This window comes from Symphalangus syndactylus, chromosome 19 (assembly GCF_028878055.3).
Source record: "Symphalangus syndactylus isolate Jambi chromosome 19, NHGRI_mSymSyn1-v2.1_pri, whole genome shotgun sequence".
Lineage (NCBI taxonomy): Eukaryota > Metazoa > Chordata > Mammalia > Primates > Hylobatidae > Symphalangus > Symphalangus syndactylus.
The window spans coordinates 31,943,027-31,963,076 of NC_072434.2; the positions used below are offsets into that span (position 1 = coordinate 31,943,027).

Consider the following 20,050-nt stretch of genomic DNA (forward strand, 5'->3'; position numbering starts at 1 on the left):
CCTTGCACACAAAGATAAATTTATTTCCCTTTAATTTATCTCCTTCAACCACAAGTATTCAAACTGTATTACTCTTCCAGTAGATTGAAAAACAATTCTGGCATACCCATTACTAAATAAACGGCATGTTTCATTATCTTTGCATGATCACAATTTAAAGCTCCTCTCAGGAGAAGATTTTTTAAATGATTTTACAATTAAAGGAGGGGTGTCTCTAAGAATTGGTGGACATTCTCCAGGAGAAAAAAATAAAACACTTAGAAAGGGGTTCCTATTCAATCCTTTGCTCTTATTATTTATCACTACTAGTATCTTGAGAGTTTATATGGCTTGAGAAGACACAGGAAATGAATAAATGGTAATTTTTCTTCCTTAACACTAGAACAACAGAGACTAAAAACTAGTATATTCCTTAAATACTAGTTATTTGATTGCTCAAAAAAAATAAAAAATAAAAAGGTATAAGAGAAAGAAAACAGAAATCCCTGGACAGGCAAATTTGTGAAACTCAACAAAATAAATTCCTCTCTTGCAGCTTCACAGTGTGAATTAACATATCAAAGGATATGAGGAATTTTGCAGCAAATTAGCTAAACAATATTGATTAATTCACATTTTATTAAAAAATTGATCACGAAAGTTGTTTTCAGCATATAGCACTTCAGTGATTCTAGGATATAGTTTCTTAATGTTTAATATCTTTAGAACTGGGAAGCATAGAAATTTGTTAAAATCTTGTTCTCACCTTTGCAATGTAGGTATTTTCATCATAGCTTCTATATGTTTAAATTTTTTCATGGCTTTTCATGTGTTGTCACTTCAGTTTGGTTGTGAATTATTGTCACCACATTTGTTAACTTTAATTGCCACTTAAAATGTTTCATTTGCTGTCTAAATATCCATGGAAACCATCTAGTTAGATCAAGAGGTCCTTCGTAAGGACCTGTGGAATAACTATCATTAGCTTGAAAGAAGATTTGGATAACAATGACACAAAACTATTTTAAGAAATGCTCAATCACTAGAATTAAACCTATATAAAATTTAAGAACTTTTAATATATGGCTATGGTTGTTATTAAAATTGAATTCTCTCTCTCTTTCCTTAAACACATGCAGAATCAACACAGAAATGTTACAGTAAATTGATATATGTGAAATATAAAAACTTCTTAGATTAAATATAATTAATGCAGAAGTCACTTTTATAGTCCATAAAATATCTAAGCTAGTTTTCATTAAACTCATATGGTTAAGCAAGAAAAATAGACACAACTTTATTTTCCACACTGCAAATTACATAACAAAATTTGTTACCACTTTTTCCTCCAAACAACTTTTGATCATGCCTGTCACTTAGGCTCAAGGTCCAAGGCAGTGAGTTAGAATTAGAAAGACGGGAGAAGAGTGGAAATCATTCAACTGGATGGTCAGAGGGGACCACTGAAAAGTGGGAATTTGAGCAAGCTTCAAGGAAATAAAGGAGTTAGCCACTGAAAATAGCATTGCATGCAACAGAGGAGCTAGTACAAAGTTCTTAATAGTGTAAAACTATTTGACATATTTGAGAGAATGGAAAGGGTTCATCATTGCTGGGGTACAGCCAGTGAGATAGAGATTAGTGGGAAATGATATCAGAGAGGTCATAGGAAACAGATCCTCTAGTGTGAACAACTGTGACAATTTGCCTGCTACTGCACTTGTTTAAGCACTGAAATCCCTTTCTCTCAGGAAATCCCTCAATCTCAGGGAAACTAAGATATCTGGTCACCCTGTAAGAATTTGTGTAAGCCAATTAACAATTTAATAAAAGAAGTCAACAATATCTCCTGCTTGTTTGGCCTGAGGACTTGCAAGATGGAGTTAATATTACCTAAAATGGACCGTGAATGAGATGGGTTTGGAGGAAAAAAATTATATTTGGAACTTGTTAAAATTGAGATATCTGTAAGCAGTTGGATAGGAGTTTAAAATTCCTAGGAATAAAGCTGTCAGTCTTTAGATCTAATAATATGAAAATTATAAAATTTGATAACTAGTGTAGATGTAAAAGAAGGACAAATATTGAGTTCTAGAAGACAGGCTGGAGATAATGGGTGAACTAAAAAGAGTGGTTCTAATAGAGTTGGAGATGAAGATTGATTATATTGCATTTAAGAAAGAATGGAGAATGGGAAGAACAACTGGAAACAATAAAAATAAACTATTTCAAGGGTCTTTGCTACAAATGAAAGACAGATATGGGGACATAGCATGAATAAGAAATGAAATAATACGTTTTGTTAAAACAAGAAGAAAGATAACAAAAAGCAAAAGAATTATTTATACACTGAAGGAGGAAAAAATAATGATGCAGATTAGAAGAAGAAACTGTTGTATTTGTATCCTTAATTTGGAAAGCAGGAATGTGCAGAAATACATTTTATGTAAAAGGATGTTAGCTGATCCTTTGCAAGGTGACTGGAAAAACTAAGTAAAAAAACATATAAGTGAGTGTAGATTTTAGAAGTTGTCAGTAAATGTGGTGATGAAAATCTGTAGAAACTTTTATTGTGATCACTTCAAGGCTTTTAGTAAGCAAGGTCATCATCTGAGAATAAGGTTGGGAAAGAAAGTATGGAAGGTTTAAAAGAGATAAAGAAAAAGATGAATTGGTTTTCTAGGAGAAAGAAATATGCTTGAGAGAAACAAATTATTGCCCCTAGGCAGTGCTACAGGTCTATTGAGGTTGTATTCATCATTTGAAGTGAGACGAGTCATTATGATTTGGAGTTTTTGTCCAGTTACTTTCACCTACATTAGTGCAAGGAAAAAGTAAATAAATGCTTAGTTTGGTCAGTGTTGTGATTTGGGCAAGAAAGCACAGCCACGTGAAAAAATGCAAGAATGTTTGAGGGTATATGAGTGTGGTTAAAATGAATGACCGTGAAATGAAAAATGCATAAGCAAGAAAGAGAAAGCATAGAAGTTAGTGAAAACGTTGATGAATACACATATTTTGGGTCCTGATAGTTTTGAAGGATTCTGTAATGCCAAAAGAAGTCACCTGGAAAGAAGTTGGAACTAACTAGAAAAATGAGTGCGGCCGGGCGCGGTGGCTCAAGCCTGTAATCCCAGCACTTTGGGAGGCCGAGGCGGGCGGATCACGAGGTCAGGAGATCGAGACCATCCTGGCTAACACGGTGAAACCCCGTCTCTACTAAAAATACAAAAAATTAGCCGGGTGTGTTGGCAGGCACCTGTAGTCCCAGCTACTCGGGAGGCTGAGGCAGGAGAATGGCGTGAACCCGGGAGGCGGAGCTTGCAGTGAGCCGAGATCGCGCCACTGCACTCCAGCCTGGGGCACAGAGCAAGACTCCGTCTCAAAAAAAAAAAAAAAAAAAAAAAAATGAGTGCAAAAAATGAGAATATTATAATACATATATAGAGGGTATAACCCTGAGAATAGATGAATCATTGAGACAGAGGAGGTAACAAGATCATGGGTGGAGATAAATTCATGAAAATTAGAGTTCGTGGTGTGTGAGGATTTCTATAGTTCTATAGAAATTGTCAATAATTAAGACTAAATAAGAAAAATAAGAGTAATATGAAGACAGAAGCAAAAATAAAGGCCCTTTGCTGTTAGTATATGACACAGAAACAGTGAGGTGTAATGTGTGATACAACATGATGACATAGACTTCAACACAGGAAGTTTGAAAGGAAAGTGAAAAAAAATATGAAGGTGCAATGAGGTACTAAGAAGTCACCCACCCTCTTACAGCCACCCTGACCTGGAGGCTGTAGAAAAGAGAAAAATAACTCTTAAGAAGGGGCAGGATTATCAGTACCTTATGAGAAAAGCCAAGAGATAATGTGAAGAAGGCTTTTAAAGGCAAAGTTGAGGATACGAAGTGTTTCCATATTGGTGGAATGTTGAAGGGCTTCCAGAGTCATGGAAAGGCAAGAGAAGGGATGGAAAAGAGATGAACTATATGGGGTGTAGAGGATGGAGAAGATGATGGATGACCAAGATGACTGTAGCTTCTTGTGGCAACAATAATAAACAGAGCAAAGGGCATATTCAAATTGACTCTGGTGAACCCAAAGACATTGATTGGTATTAGCAGGCTGGGTCTATTTTCAGGGTAAGGAAATGTAGGGCAGCTTTATCTCAGAGATGTGTCTACATCTTTCTTTTCTTTTGCAAATTAAAAGAAGTGTGCAATTGCATAATAGTTAATTATTAATTTAATAAACATGTTTTAAGGTAAACTGCTATTATCTAAGTCTGAAAATGGCTCTACAATTATCACTTAGGCTTCTTTGTTATTTTTCCTTTTCCACTGTTTTTTTTTGGCTTGCTTTTTGTGTTTTTAAAAATATTTCAAATTTTATTGTAGATTTGAAGAGTACATTGCAGATTTCTAATATTGGTATTTTGCTTGATGACGCAGTTTGGAGTATGCATGATCCTGTCACTCAAGTAGTGAGCACAGCACCCAATAGGTAGATTTTCAGCCCTTGCTCTCCTCCCTCTCTACCCACTCCAATAGTCCCTGGTGTCTATTGTTCCCATCTGTATGTTCATATGTACCCAGTGTTTAGCTTCTACTTATAAGTGACAATATGCAGTATTTGGTTTTCTGACCCTAAATTAATTTGCTTAGAATAATGGCCTCCAGTTGCATCCATGTTGCTGCAAAGAACATGATTTCATTCTTTTTTGTGGCTGCATAGTATTCCATTATATATATATATATATATATATATATATATATATATATCACATTTTCTTTATCCAATCCACCCTTGATGACACCAAAGTTCAGCCTATGTCTTTGCTATTGTGAATAGTTCCATGATGAATATATGAGCACAGGTATCTTTTTAGTAGAACAACTTATTTTCTTTTGGGTTTAAACCCAGTTATAAGATCACTGGGTTTACATCCAATCAGTCAAATGGTAGCTCTGTTTTAAACTTGAGGAAATCTAAAAACTGCTGAGAAAAGTGGCTGAACAAATTTATAATCACACCAAAAGTGTGTAAGTATTTCCTTTTATTAGCAGGCTTATCAGCGTCTGTTGTTTCTTGACTTTTTTATAAGAACCATTCTGACTGGTGTGAGGTGGTATCTCATTGTAGTTTTGATTTGCAATTCTCTGACAATTAGTGATGTGGAGCATTTTTCATATGTTAGTTGTTGACTTATATGTATTTTGATGAGCAGTGTCTGCTCACTTCTCATTTGTCCACTTCTTAGTGGGGTTATTTGGCTTTTGTTTGTCTAATTGTTTAAGTTCCTTATAGATTCTGAATATAGACCTTTGTCAGATACATACTTTGTGGATATTTTCTCTCATTCTATAGGTTGTCTGTTTACTCTGCTGATAGTATCTTTTGCTGTGCAGCTCTTTAGCTTAATTAGGTCCCATTTTTCAATGTTTGCTTTTGTTGCAATTGCTTTTGAGAACTTAGTCATAAATTCTTTGCAAAGGCTGATGTCTAGAATGATATTTCCCAGGTTTCTTCCTAGGATTATTATAGTTTAAGGTCTTACATTTAAGTCTTTAATCCATCTTGAGTTAATTTTTGTATGTGGTGAAAGGTGAGATTCATTCTTCTTCATATGGTTAGCCAGCTATTCCAGCAGCATTTATTAACAGGGAATTCTTTCCCTGTTGCTTATTTTTGTTGACTTTGTCAAAGATCAGGTGGCTATAGGTATGCAACCTTATTTTTGGGTTCTCTATTCTGTTTCATTGGTCTATATGTCTATATGTGTACTAGTACCATGCTGTTTTAATTACTGTAGCTTCATAGCATAGTTTGAAGTTGGGTCGTGTGATTCCTCCAGCTTTGTTCTTTTTGCTTATGGCTGCGTTGTCTACTTGGGCAATATTTTGGTTCCATATAAATTTTATAATAGTTTTTTTTTTAATTCTGTAAAAAATGACATGGGTAGTTTGATAGAAACAGCATTGAATCTGTAAATTACTTTGGGCACTATGATCATTTTAATGATATTGATTCTTCCACTTCATGATGATGGAATATTTTTCCATTTGTTTGTGTTGTCTCTGCTTTCTTTCAGCAGTGTTTTGTAGTTCTCAATAAATTGTTTTTCTAAGTATTATGTTAGATCAGTATTTTGACATCCTTCTAACATTTCAGTATAGGCATTTAGCACTATAAACATTACTGTCAGCAGCACTTTCCTGGCATCCAATAGATTTTGGTATGTTATGTCTCTGTTTTCATTTATATCAAATAATTTTTTTGATTTCTGCCTTAATGTCATTATTTACCTATCATTTGGCAGCAAGTTATTTTATTTCCATGTAATTGTGTGCTTTTAAGAAATCTTCTTGGTTTTAATTTTTATTTTTTTTCCAGTGTGGTCTGAAAGTATGATTGTTATTATTTCAATTTTTTGAATTTATTGAGACCTGGTTTATGGACAAGATGTAGTCAATCTTAGAATATATTTTGTTTGAGATGAGAAGAGCGTATATTCTATGGTTGATGGGTAGGGTATTCTGTAGATGTCTATTAGGTTCAATTAGTCAAATGCTGAATTTAACGTCCAGAATATCTTTGCAGTTTTCTGCCTCAATGGTTGATCTAACACTGTTAATGCAGTGTTGAGGACCCCTTTCTATTATTGTGTCATTGAGTATTTTCTTAGGTCTACAAGTACTTTTTTTATGAATTTATGTGCTTTACTGTTGGGTAAATATATATTTCAGATAGTAAAGTCTTGTTGAGTTGAACCTTTTATCATTATGTAATGCTCTTTGTCACACTTTTTTACTGTTGTTGGTTTATAGTCTGATTTATCTGATGTAAGAATAGCAACTCCTGCTCACTTTTGTTTTCCATTTGAATGATAGATCTTTCTATATTTTTTACTTTTAACCTATGAGTGTTGCATAGCCATGAGATGTTTCTCTTGAAGATAGCAGGTTGATGAGGTATTTTTTAACCCCACTTGCCACTCTGTGTCTTTTAAGTGGGGGCATTTATACTATGTACATTCAAAGTTAATATTGATATGTGAGGTTTTGATGCTATTGTGAAGTTGTTGGCTGGTTGCTTTGCAGTTTCTAGTGTGTGGTTGCTTTACAGGGTCTGTGGGCTATGCAATAAAATGTGTTTTTGTGGTAGCAAGTATCATTATTTCATTTCCATATGTAGAACTCCCTTAAAGATTTCTTGTAAGGTTGATCTAGTAGTAACAAATTCCCTAGCACTTAGTTGCCTGGAAAACATTTTATTTCTCCTTCTCTTATGCAACTTAGTTTCCTGGGATAAACTTAGTTTGGTGGGACAATTGATTTTTGTTTTGTCTTTAAGAATGCCAAAAATAGGCCTCCAATCTCTCCTTGCTAGTAAGGTTTCTACTGAAACGTCCGCTGTTAGTATGATTGGGTTCCCTTTGTACATAATCTGCCCATTTTCTCTCAGAGTCTTTAAGATTTTTTTTTCTTTAGTGCTGACTTTGGAGAGTCTGGTGACTATATGCCCTGGTGAGATATGTTTTGTATAGTATCTTACATGTGTTCTCTGAATTTTTTGTATCGATATGTCTACCTCCACCAAGATTAGAAGAGTTTTCTTGAATCATTTCCTCAAATATGTTTTCCAGGTTGTTTGCTTTTTCTCCTTCTCTCTCAGTAATTTGTAGATTTGGTCACTTTACATAATCTCATATTTCTCAATGACTGTTCATATTCTTAAATTCCTTGTTGTTATTTTTGCGTGACTGGGTTAGTTTGAAAGATTGACCTTTAAGTTGGGAAATTACTTCTTTTTCTTGGTCTGGTCTATTGATACAGATTTCAACTGTATTTTGAACTTCCTTAAGTGAGGTTTTCAATTTCAGAAGCTCTGATTAATTTATTTTTAATATGTTTATCTCTTCATTTCCTTGGGTGATTTGGAAGTTTTTTTGTGTGGTTTTTCAGCATTGTCATGGATCTTGTAGAGCTTCTTTGAAATCCCTGCTTTGAGTTATTTCTCTGTCACTTCTGACTTTCCAGTTTGGTAGGAACTGTTGGTGGAGAGAGCTAGTGTGATCCTTTGGTGATGTCACTCCATTCATATTTTTCACAGTGCTAGAATTCTTGCATTGGTTCCTCTTCTGAAGACACTGGCACTTCCAAGTTTTGTAATTATTTTCATGTGGATCGCAAATTGTGTCCTTGCCTTTTTCTCTATGATATTATGTATTTCATTTCAGTTCCTCCACTTCCTTCAGGGAGTGACTGTAGAGAATATTGAGTAGGGTCTTTTGGCTTTGCTTCTATGGCCCTATGCACTTCTGTCACCAGGTTTTTACTGGGTTTTGTAGTTTGACCTACTAGCCAGGAGATTGTGCTTATAGGTAAGAGCCAACTATGGATAATGGGGCTGGGTATATACTTGATCTTTCTTTACCAGGAGAAGCTCTCTATTGCCTCAGACAATGGGTTAACCCGTGAAGTGCGCAGTGACCTGATCTGTGTGCTCGGCCACTGAGTGGGGACAAGATGGATGAGGAAGGACCATGCAGGCCCACCTGCAGGTCCTACAATGCCAGGCACAAACACCAGTGCTGAGGGAGAATCCAGTCAGTGGCCACCAAGCACCCAGAGGTATGACTAAGTGTGGAGCTGAGAATCCTCCTCAGCCCCAAGTTCTCTGCATAGGGAGGAGGGGCAGCCTAAACTTTTATTCCAGGATAATGGGTGTTCAAGATACCTGGAGATATGCCGAGGGGTCAGGTGTCGATAGCCCTGCTGCACTACAATCTCTGCACATGAAGGGTGTGGAGGCTCAGCCTGTTGATCCAGGGGAATGGGTATTCCAACTTCCTGGGGATGTGCCTGAGTGTGGAATGGTGAGGGCCCTGCTGCATCACAATCTTTGCACAGGAAGGGCGGAGTTGTTCAGACTGCTGATTCAGGCTAGCAGCTGCTTGGAATGCATGTAGATCTGCCTGGGCAAGAAGTAGAGGGGGCCCTACTGCACCATGATCTCTGCACAGGAGAAAGCAGGTGCTCTGAATGTCTGGAGATCTGCCTGGGCATGGAGTGGGAAGGGCCCCGTTTCACCACAGTCTCTGCATGGGAAGGGTGGGGTGGCTCAGGTTGCTAATCCAGGCAAGCAGATATTTCCCTACTTTTTTGAGTGAAGAATCTCATTCAAATTCTTGGGCAGTGGAGCACAACTCTCCTCTCCCGCTCACTTCTATGTGTATGGCAACATATCTGGGATTGGCAGCACAAAATGAACTATCCCAGATCACATAAGAAACCTGGATGTCATCATAGCACTTGTCATTTTTCACTATTTGTCTAAAACATGCTGTTATACCACTCACCTCATGTGTGAGGCTGAGGTGTCTGAGCTGTCCCTACGGCTACAGAATTATTTGTTGAGAAGCCCCAAGACACCTCCAAATCCTGAGGCTTCTTAGAAAAGAATATTTTAATCTCTTAGCACAAATTTTTTTAACATGTCTTTCTTTAAAAAACAATATACTAAGTAATTAAATATTACAGAAGATGTATTGAGCAGAAGAACCAATCTCAAGTTCTGAGTGATATGAGGTATGAGTGATAAAATACATACCAAAATAAAATTGAATTTCAAATTGTTTTTTTCATAGAGTCCTTTCATCCTTGTCACAATATATAAATATCCTGATACTTGAAGTAGTTACTAAAATTTCTGGTTATCAAGTATACTAAATTGTCCACTGTGTTTTCTATATTATATGTTCTTATTAAAGGTGCCAAGCCCTCTTTACTATAAGATTTTCATAAAAAAAGTGAGTTAAAAATTTTTGAACATTAAGCACAGTGATTTTTTCTCAATGCTTTTTTCTATCTGGAACATTTCTTTCATAGGAAAGAAAACCCCCCAAACAGTTCTTCCTTTGAAATGTGTGTTTAGATCTTACAACTTATAGAATTAATGCAATATAATTTACTCATTCTAAAATACCTTAGTTACGCCTATACCTAAACTCATACAAATTGTTTCACATACAATTCAATAAAAGGGAGCAGTTTATGAATTTGGTCTTTGATGGACAGATTGAATAACATAAGGTTTATCTTAAATATATGAAAATAGAAAACCAGTGTTACTGATATAATAAAAGAACAGGAAAAAAATTATAAGTGAACAAAGCAGTATTCGGGAGAAAGTGAGAATTGTACTACCATAAAGCACATTATTTTGCTTTAGTAGGCACACTAAACATAATATATGGCAGGTCTAGTTAAACACTGGAAGGCATGATTATCAATAATTAACCCACTAAAAATTAGAAATCTTTTTATTCCAAAGCAAAACCGAAATCTCTACTATTATAATTTTAGATTAAGATAGAATATATTAGAAAACAATAACTGCTATGGAGATAAATTTAGCAAGGAAAGAAGATTGACAAGGGTGTTACAGAGAAGAAAAAGAAAGCCTTCACTGAGAAGGTCCTATCTGGTAAAGATTGAAATATTGTGCTTCAGATGGAGGGGAAAAAAGAGCAAGGGTAAAGAACTGAGGGGTATGTTAGGAAAATTGGAAAAAAGCAAGAGAACCAAGAAGCTTAGAGCAGAAAAAATAGTCAAAGGTGATGCCAGAGAGGTAAAGGAAGGCCAGATAAAATAGGTTCTATTGGAAGGGCTTTCTTTGGCTGTCATTATGGGGAAACCAGGTGTCATTGGAACATTCTGAGAGGAGGAAGAACAAGATGTATCTTTCACATAAATATGTGACAGTAACCTGTTAGAGGCATAACACAGGTGAAAAATGGGGTAAGACCTAAGGTTTCCTTCAAAGTGCCTGGCATGGGTCATGGTTAGGAGGGGTCAGATTCAAGGAATTTTGAAGAAATAGCTAACAGAGTTCACTGATGATTTCATGTGGGGTAAAATAATAAGAGAAGTACAAAATGTCAAAGTTTCTGGCATGAACCACTGGTAGAATAATATTTTTTATTAACTAAGAAGGAAACAATTGTAGGAGAAACAGGTTTGGTGAAGCAGGAAAAATGTAAATCCTAGAATTGTGATTTTATAATGTATTATATTTTATGAATAATATTTAAGTGATCTTAATAACAATGAATACAATTAAGCCCCAGATTATTTCTAAACAGCTAAATGTTTTCAGAAATTTAATTTTAGGGCTGTCTTAAATTATATAATTTAGCTTATATCAAAGGTTATAGTTTTGTAATATATAGATTTTCTCTTTCACCTAATTATATAAATAAAATTTGCTGAATATTTAGATAGTGAAATACCCATATTATCTTAATTTACTATTATTGCATACCAACTTACCATAATCATAGAGGCTTAAAACAATACCCACTAATAATCTAACAATTTTCATGGGTCAAGATTTTAGGTATAGGTTAACTGCTCAGCGTCTCACAAGACTGTAATCGAGTCTTGGCCAAACTGTGGTGTCAAACATGCTGTGGTTCTAAGAGGCTCAATCTGGGAAAGATCCACTTCCAACCTCATTCAAATTATTAACAAAATTCATTTCCTTGTGATAATATGTCTGAAATGACTGAAGTCCCTGTTTTTTGTCTAGCAGTCAGCTGGAAACCACTTTCAGTTACCAGAGGCTGCTCACAGTTTCACACCATGTCTAATCACTCCTCATATAGGAAATTTCTAAAATCAATGTTGCTCTCTTTAGGCTACAATGCATATACCTGATGTTTCATCTTTTAAAGCTGTCTTTGATTAAGCCAGATCCAAGCCAACCTTCATTTTTTATTAACTCAAAGTCAACTAGTTAGTTACCTAATCACAAAAATGATATCTCATATATTCACAGGTTTTTCCCCCACTCCAGGGGAGGTGATCACACAGGACATTTACATGGGACCTGTAATCTTGGGGACCATCTAAAAGTCTTGCTTACCACATCTACCCCAAAATTTATCATCTTACTCATCAGAATTTAGAATAATGCTACTTGGAACAGCAATGTAACACATGAGTTTATAGGTCATGGTATATTTATTTATTTGATTCAATCTTTCTGTAATATTTCCAATGGTATTAACCAATACTCCAATAAATACATTTAGTTGTGAAATTGAGTAAAATAGGTACTTCTTATAAATCAGAGAAAAAGTTGACCTTTGTATAATTTCCATTGACAAAAAAACATAAGCAACGTTTAGGACATAATGTATCATTGGTTCCTTCTTTTGTCTGAAAGAATCTAAGAAGAGGATAAAGTGCCTTTATTGAAAGGCAATATGAACTTATATTTTTCCTGTAACCTAAGATTAATGAGCATATGAGATTTTGATAAATGTGCCATTAAAACAGAAAAGGTACATAGAAAGAGTGAAAGACAAACATTAATATGAACAAGCAGATTTTTTTTATGTCATAATTCAGGCTTTCATCAGACACTCCTAATTACAGTCTGTAGACTGGTATTCTTGCAATTCAAACCATTAACCTTCATCTGAAGCACTAGTTTCTGCATAAGGTACATTGTCATTGCAATGCTCTTTCTCTGTGAAAGTCTGTGCTTGCTTGCAGAATGAAAAGACTACTGAATGGATTTAGGGTTTATTTTCTGTTCCAAAGCAAAAACTGAAAAGATAAAAAAAAAAAAAAAAAAAACCACTCCCAGAAAACCTCAATTCCCACTCCCCATCAGTTCAGAATGAGGCATAAGCTGTTTAGCCATTTTCAAGGAAAAACAAAAATATCTTAATTACAGTACAGTAATAACGTACTGTTAAAAATAGTATGGATAAAAGTGAAGAGAAATACAAAGAGAATTAGAGGAATAGTTTAAACAGTTCCTAAAAGAATGATGTGCAATTATAATGTACAATTAAATTGATGGCTATTTTTTTTCACAGAAGAAAAGAGAAAATGGCATGCCTAAATAAGAGATGCTTTGTTTAAAATGTAGTTTTGGTTTTCTTAATTACTACTTAAGATTCAGATTTTCCTTTTAGTGTTACAAGGGCAGATAATCACTAGTTTCTCTCATTTCTATAAGCTTAATGAGATGGTAGAATATTGCATGTCTTAGCTTATGTGTCCCAGACAAGTCTAAATAAAAGCATTAACAGAAAAATTATTTTATTCATGTAGTCTCCCAATTAACCCTTTAAATACTGTAAGAGAGCTATGATAGCAATGAAACCAAAACATATTTATATTATTTTCTTGCTAATATAAAGATGTATATATCTTTTCATTAAACAAATGCAAACAATAAAATAATTTTAATAATGCTAATTAAGGTCATAATTTAAATTTACATATGATTCTAGATGATTTCTGAGGTTTCTGCTACCTCCAAAATTCTATTTAACTATTTGTAGTTTCCAAAGTATGTATTATCTAAAGGCTTGGTAAATAATGTTTTGTATAAATATTAAAATAATTTTAATATGTTTAAATGATAAAATATCTTCTACATAATAGATATGATAGAATCTTTTAGTATATTTTTTCCCAAAATGAAGGAGTTTCATTTTAATTGGTTCTTTTTATCATATTCAAAGTGAAATGCTTTCAGACACCTTTATCCCAAATATTATTTACCACATTATTAAACATTATTTGGTAAACAGTCCTCAGGTAATAACAAGTCATCAGATAATAAAGTACATTTGAAAACTACAAATTAGATAGAATTTTAGAGCTAAAAGGAACATCAGAAATCATTTAGAATCATACTTTCATTTAAATTATGAGGTGAACTTGCATCTAAATCAACAAAGTGATTTGTTATAGAAATTACCAAATCAATTAAATAATCTAATTTAAAACCCCTACTTTGCTAGGGAACAAGTAGAGACTTTGAAAAAACAGATTCCTGGAAATGAAGTGCAACATTTTTTTACGGCAAATAGTTAAATTTTATGAAGCACTGGCTCTATGATTACTTTCTATAAAGGTTGACAAGTGTTATTTTTAAAATACATTTTTAATCTAAACATGTCAGTGGTGGGTTTCTTTTTTTGGTCAAAAATTTAAACTTTATAGGTTATTTCCTAGTGAGATTTAGAAAGGCATTCCCTAATTTCAAAGGAGACGCAACTGTTATCTCACACTGAAATAAATAATCATAATACCTTTGCTATAAAATTGTTTATATGTTACCTATAATTCTCCCTTCCATATCCCAAACCCTGAGTTCCAATTTTATGAGATTACATTAAAAACAGATTTTAATACCTGCCATTTACTTTGAATGATGCATACTTTCAAATATACTTGGAGAATTAGCAATATTTGGTTTTAACTTTTAGCAGAGCAAATCATCGTTATTATTTTCGACACTATATCCTTTTTATCTTTTTTTATTTTATTATTATTATACTTTAAGTTTTAGGGTACATGTGCACAATGTGCAGGTTTGTTACATATGTATACATGTGCCATGTTGGTGTGCTGCACCCATTAACTCGTCATTTAGCATTAGGTATATCTCCTCATGCTATCCCACCCCCCTCCCCCCACCCCACAACAGTCCCTGGAATGTGATGTTCCCCTTCCTGTGTCCATGTGTTCTCATTGTTCAATTCCCACCTATGAGTGAGAACATGCGGTGTTTGGTTTTTTGTCCTTGCGATAGTTTACTGAGAATGATGGTTTCCAGTTTCATCTATGTCCCTACAAAGGACATGAACTCATCATTTTTTATGGCTGCATAGTATTCCATGGTGTATATGTGCCACATTATCTTAATCCAGTCTATCATTGTTGGACATTTGGGTTGGTTCCAACTCTTTGCTATTGTGAATAGTGCCGCAATAAACATACATGTGCATGAGTCTTTATAGCAGCATGATTTATAGCCCTTTGGGAATAAACCCAGTAATGGGATGGCTGGGTCAAATGGTATTTCTAGTATGAACTCAAACAAATTTTACAAGAAAAAAACAGACCCATCAAAAAGTGGGCAAGGGACATGAACCCAGACACTTCTCAAAAGAAGACATTTATGCAGCCAAAAAACACATGAAAAAATGCTCATCATCACTGGCCATCAGAGAAATGCAAATCAAAATCACAATGAGATACGATCTCACACCAGTTAGAATGGCGATTGTTAAAAAAGTCGGGAAACAACAGGTGCTGGAGAGGATGTGGAGAAATAGGAACACTTTTACACTGTTGGTGGGACTGTAAACTAGTTGAGCCATTGTGGAAGTCAGTGTGGCGATTCCTCAGGGATCTAGAACTAGAAATACCATTTGACTCCGAGCATTTTTTCATGTGTTTTTTGGCTACATGAATGTCTTCTTTTGAGAAGTGTCTGTTCATGTCCTTTGCCCACTTTTTGATGGGGTTGTTTGTTTTTTTCTTGTAAATTTGTTTGAGTTCATTGTAGATTCTGGATATTAGCCCTTTGTCAGATGAGTAGGTTGCGAAAATTTTCTCCCATTTTGTAGGTTGCCTGTTCACTCTGATGGTAGTTTCTTTTGCTTGCAGAAGCTCTTTAGTTTAATTAGATCCCATTTGTCAATTTTGGCTTTTGTTGCCATTGCTTTTTGTGTTTTAGACATGAAGTCCTTGCCCATGCCTATGTCCTGAATGGTAATGCCTAGGTTTTCTTCTAGGGTTTTTATGGTTTTAGGTCTAACATGTAAGTCTTTAATCTACCTTGAATTAATTTTTGTATAAGGTGTAAGGAGGGGATCTAGTTTCAGCTTTCTACGTATGGCTAGCCTGTTTTCCCAGCACCATTTATTAAATAGGCAATCCTTTCCCCATTGCTTGTTTTTGTCAGGTTTGTCAAAGATCAGATAGTTGTAGATATGCGGCGTTATTTCTGAGGGCTCTGTTCTGTTCCATTGATCTGTATCTCTGTTTTGGTGACACTATATCTTTTAATATTTTACCCTAAACTTCAAGTTGTAAACTGTTTCTTTAAATATTTGACAAGTTTATTTAAATCTCATTTTTAAGCTTAAAATTTGTACCTGGTATCTAATAATTGGTGACCATTTCCTGGTTGTTAGCACAAGATGAGGCAAAGGTAGATTACAGAACAGGATCTCAATTTAAGTCAGGATCTCAATTTTCAACTACTTTACATTGTGGCCAGGATATATGCAGAAAAAATAATTATATACAATAAAGAAATGGAATTTTATATTTTTAAATTTAGTCAACAGTAGAGTCTACCTCAAAATTTGCTGTGAGTTCTTAGATAACTAATACACAAAAGCAATTTAGCTCAATGCCATGCATATAGCAAACAATTATATAATCTAGTATAATTATTACGTCTGATAATGTAGAATGTGATAATGAATAGAATGTTTAGTTTTCCAAGTCCTTTACTATGTGAATGCATTTATTAGTCCTCCAGACTTGAAAAATAACAGAGTATATGTCAAAAGCCAAATGTATTTATCAACCTGTTTAACTAAATTTAGTTTAGCTTTTTTAAAGTAAACAACTAAAAGTGACAATAAATTCTGTCACCTTTAAAACAATGTGTCAATAAAAACAGAATGGCATTGCTTTAAGATAATTGCAGCAGACATTTAATTTCTTCAAAGTGCTGAAATTTTCTCATTTTAGTGAATCATGGACATTTCACAGATATCATATTTACTGTATTAGGCGACCTTTGCATCAACAAGCATGAGAAGATTCCACTAACACAATTCACTTCAGCGTACGTAGTAGCAAAGCTATTAACACTAGTGCCTATATTTAATTATCCAATAAATGTGTGGAAATAAGTGAGGATTGAGTGTAAATGTGAAAATAAAAATAAAGCAATGCTTTTTGCAGCACAATGATAAATGATGGAATGAATGAAAATAATAAAGTGTTTTAAGATAATACAACAAAATGGTAATTTTCATAAGCTAGGGAAAAAAAGTTTTTAAGACACAGTAAACGAACTTTCTAAAACATGGCAGTACTGTGCCATAACATAATTCTATACCATCTTTCCCTGAAACCTAGAACAAGTGTAAATACTTAGATAGGTGTTGTTCTAAGTGCTTTGCATATATCTACTTGGTTCATGCTATAACCACCTATGAGGTAGGCACAGTTAATAGAGCCCATATTTTAAACATGAGAAGTTAAATAACTTAAGGCCACAGAACTTAGAGTTACCAAAATCTATATTCAAACTTGAGCAGTCTGCCCCAAAATTTGAGCTCATTATCACTGTACTCTATTTCCTCTCTAGTATCTTTGTTTTCTATCTGAATCCTAATATTTTGCAAGACCTAACACATTAAGTCTTCCCAACTACAGCCTATGAATGCAAGACTCAAATCAATACTGAGGTACATGATTTTGTCTTTTTGTTTATATTCATTCTTTAATGTTCCCGCACACACTCATCTATCATTGTCTATTTTCCTCCTCTTCCTCTACCTCTTCCTCTTCTTCTTCATAATTACCATTGTCATATATCTATAGTTATTTCTTCAAGTGGACTAGGAGGCAAGTGAGGGCAAATAGACTGTCTAAAACTTTATGCTGTATCTTTGTTACCTAATATTTATTTTTGTCATATAATATGCTATATATTTTAGATGAATTATTTATTAGCATCCATTTTAAATAGACTAACATTCAGTCAAGTTGACACCTAAAATTAAGTTTACAATTTCACCCCTTGTCAACTTTGCACCTATACACATCTCCTTAAATCATACTTAACTGCAAAATGAAGAAAAAAACCAAGGTAATAGTTCTGCCTAACATGATGCAACTATCCTGCATACACCTGAAAATGCACTAATCTCTGCCAGAATCCAACTATTAGGATTCCAACTCTCAGGATTCAATCTTTCAGAATTGGGATTTTCAAGATTTTAGGCATTAGTGATGTGGAATTTAGACTGTAGGATTTAGATTTAAGAGATTTTGGTATTTTACGATTTTGATATTTGGGATTGTGGCATTCAGAATTGTATTTTCAGAATTATGATTGGCACTGGAATATAGCATGCAATTGAGCTATCTTTGAAAACTCAATGTAAACATTTCCATAGTGCGATCTCTGTTGGTCTATGCAAAATTTTTAAGTAAGATAATTGGAATTATTATGTTCCACTAAAATGGTGACTGAATTAAAGAATACCTAGAAACCTGGTAAAGCATTATTTTGCTTGTGTCTGTGAGGGTGCTGATTGCAGCATGGACCCAGAGAGAACAAATACACAAGGCAAATTGGTCTTTCTGAGAGCTGGGGCAGATTTTTCTTCTGCTGCCTTGGACATCATAAATTTGAGTTCACCAAAGTGCATTATCACAATGTTGACCCTGAATGTAAGCATTGTGAGTATAACTAAAAATTTTGAAATCTCCTCAGTAAATGAAGAGATATTATTTTTTGGACAACTGCATATACGATGGTGACCTATCACAGTTTTTCATTGATTTTGTCAAATACTTATGTTGTCCATAGCAGTATTTCAGGTGACCACAGTTATAAAGCTGAGTGCACTCAAATATCAACCATCGTGATATGTGTTTATACATTTAAATTTTTGACTTGTGTTTTTATGAATACAGTTCATCTGCATATAACTGATATAGCAGTATTATTGTAATTAATAAACCCAATTCTTGTAAAATATGGATGCTATTATTGCCTATCTTATTGTGTAAATTGGACTATAATGTGTTCCGACATGTTTTTTGTTTCTAAAATTAATCCTTTTTAAATAAATGGATAAATATTCTTAATTTTCTTTTATTTTTTCCAGAATTAGTTTTGAGATTTTGATATTTTGGGATTGTGATTTTTGAGGATTTTAGACAATGAATTTTGATCTTTCAGGATTTCTGCTTTTGGAATTCTAACATTTGGAACTGTGTCTTTTGAGATTATGGCCCAAACCCATTGTACTCATTCTGTAAGTGATATTATGTAAGTCAAAATAAATTTGATTTTGCTCCATGTAGCTGTCAGCTTTCAATTCAAAATAATTCAATTTGACAGAAACATTAATTATAAAATGTAGGTATGAAATGCTGCAAATAAGGTTATCTAACATCAGAGTCAGGTTAATATTCACCAATGACCTTTTGTGGAAGCTTCTTATACCACAATAATGAAAAATTAGTAATGAATAGAAAGTGATGCAACTGAATCTACTATGAAAGTTTATTTTCAATACGTATCAAGAGTACTTTTACAAAAGTGAATAACTATTATTATATTTTGTTTAATCCACTCATTGTACTTTTTAATGTTATTTCACTCTTAAGTACAATTTTTAAAATTTCTTTTTGTGTATATTCTACATGATTAACAACCATAAAATGTGACTAGTAAAATTTATCTCTATTTAATTTCTAAGAAAATACGTGTTAAATTAAATTGTTGTTGGAATGTTTATATTCTTCCTGAATTATAAAAATACATTTTAAAATGTTTTATCTCTTACCACTTGCATATTTAAAAAACAAAATAATATATGTAAACAAATTACACATACCTCAAGAGGATACAGTTATTGCTATTTCTATCTATTTTATAAATTTACAATTAGGGTGGATGCTGACCAAATGTTGGACTCTTTCCAGTTATATGTATGTCCTCCACATTTTACAAAATTTCTTGTTAGTGCTCCATTCTGCCATTCCAGAAGCAAGAGCTGACTTCCCTTTTGGTTAGAAATTTAGCTCATCATTTGCATTTAATCATCTATTAATTCCCTTAAAATGCTAGATGAAATTTACTTCGAGTTTATTGCCTTCTATTAATATTTTCAATTTAATAGTTTTCCAGAAGCCTAAGTGAAATAGACGCCTAAGAAGGAAATTTTACTCTCAAATCTTTAAAACTTCCAGTATGCAGATGTGAAAGACAGACAGATTCCTGCTGCCTCACAGTCATAAGTGATGATCAGCCCTGTCTATGAATAATATTGAAATTGTGAACAAAATTAAAACACCACTAACAACAAGACTCACTTAAAATAACCAGGTTTAAAATAATCAACTTGAATTGACAGGAATCTATAACAAACCTTACAGTTCACTGGATTAATGGGAATCCAAGTGATTGATAAGAAAAATACTATGACT

The 20,050-nt window shown here is 33.8% G+C and overlaps 1 long non-coding RNA gene across 1 annotated transcript in view; it reads right to left on the reverse strand.

The window, feature by feature from the left end:
- The window catches only part of LOC134731975 (uncharacterized), a 172,649-nt gene that overhangs the window by 10,764 nt on the left and 141,835 nt on the right, over nucleotides 1–20,050 (reverse strand). The gene's annotated exons all lie outside the window — the stretch shown is intronic.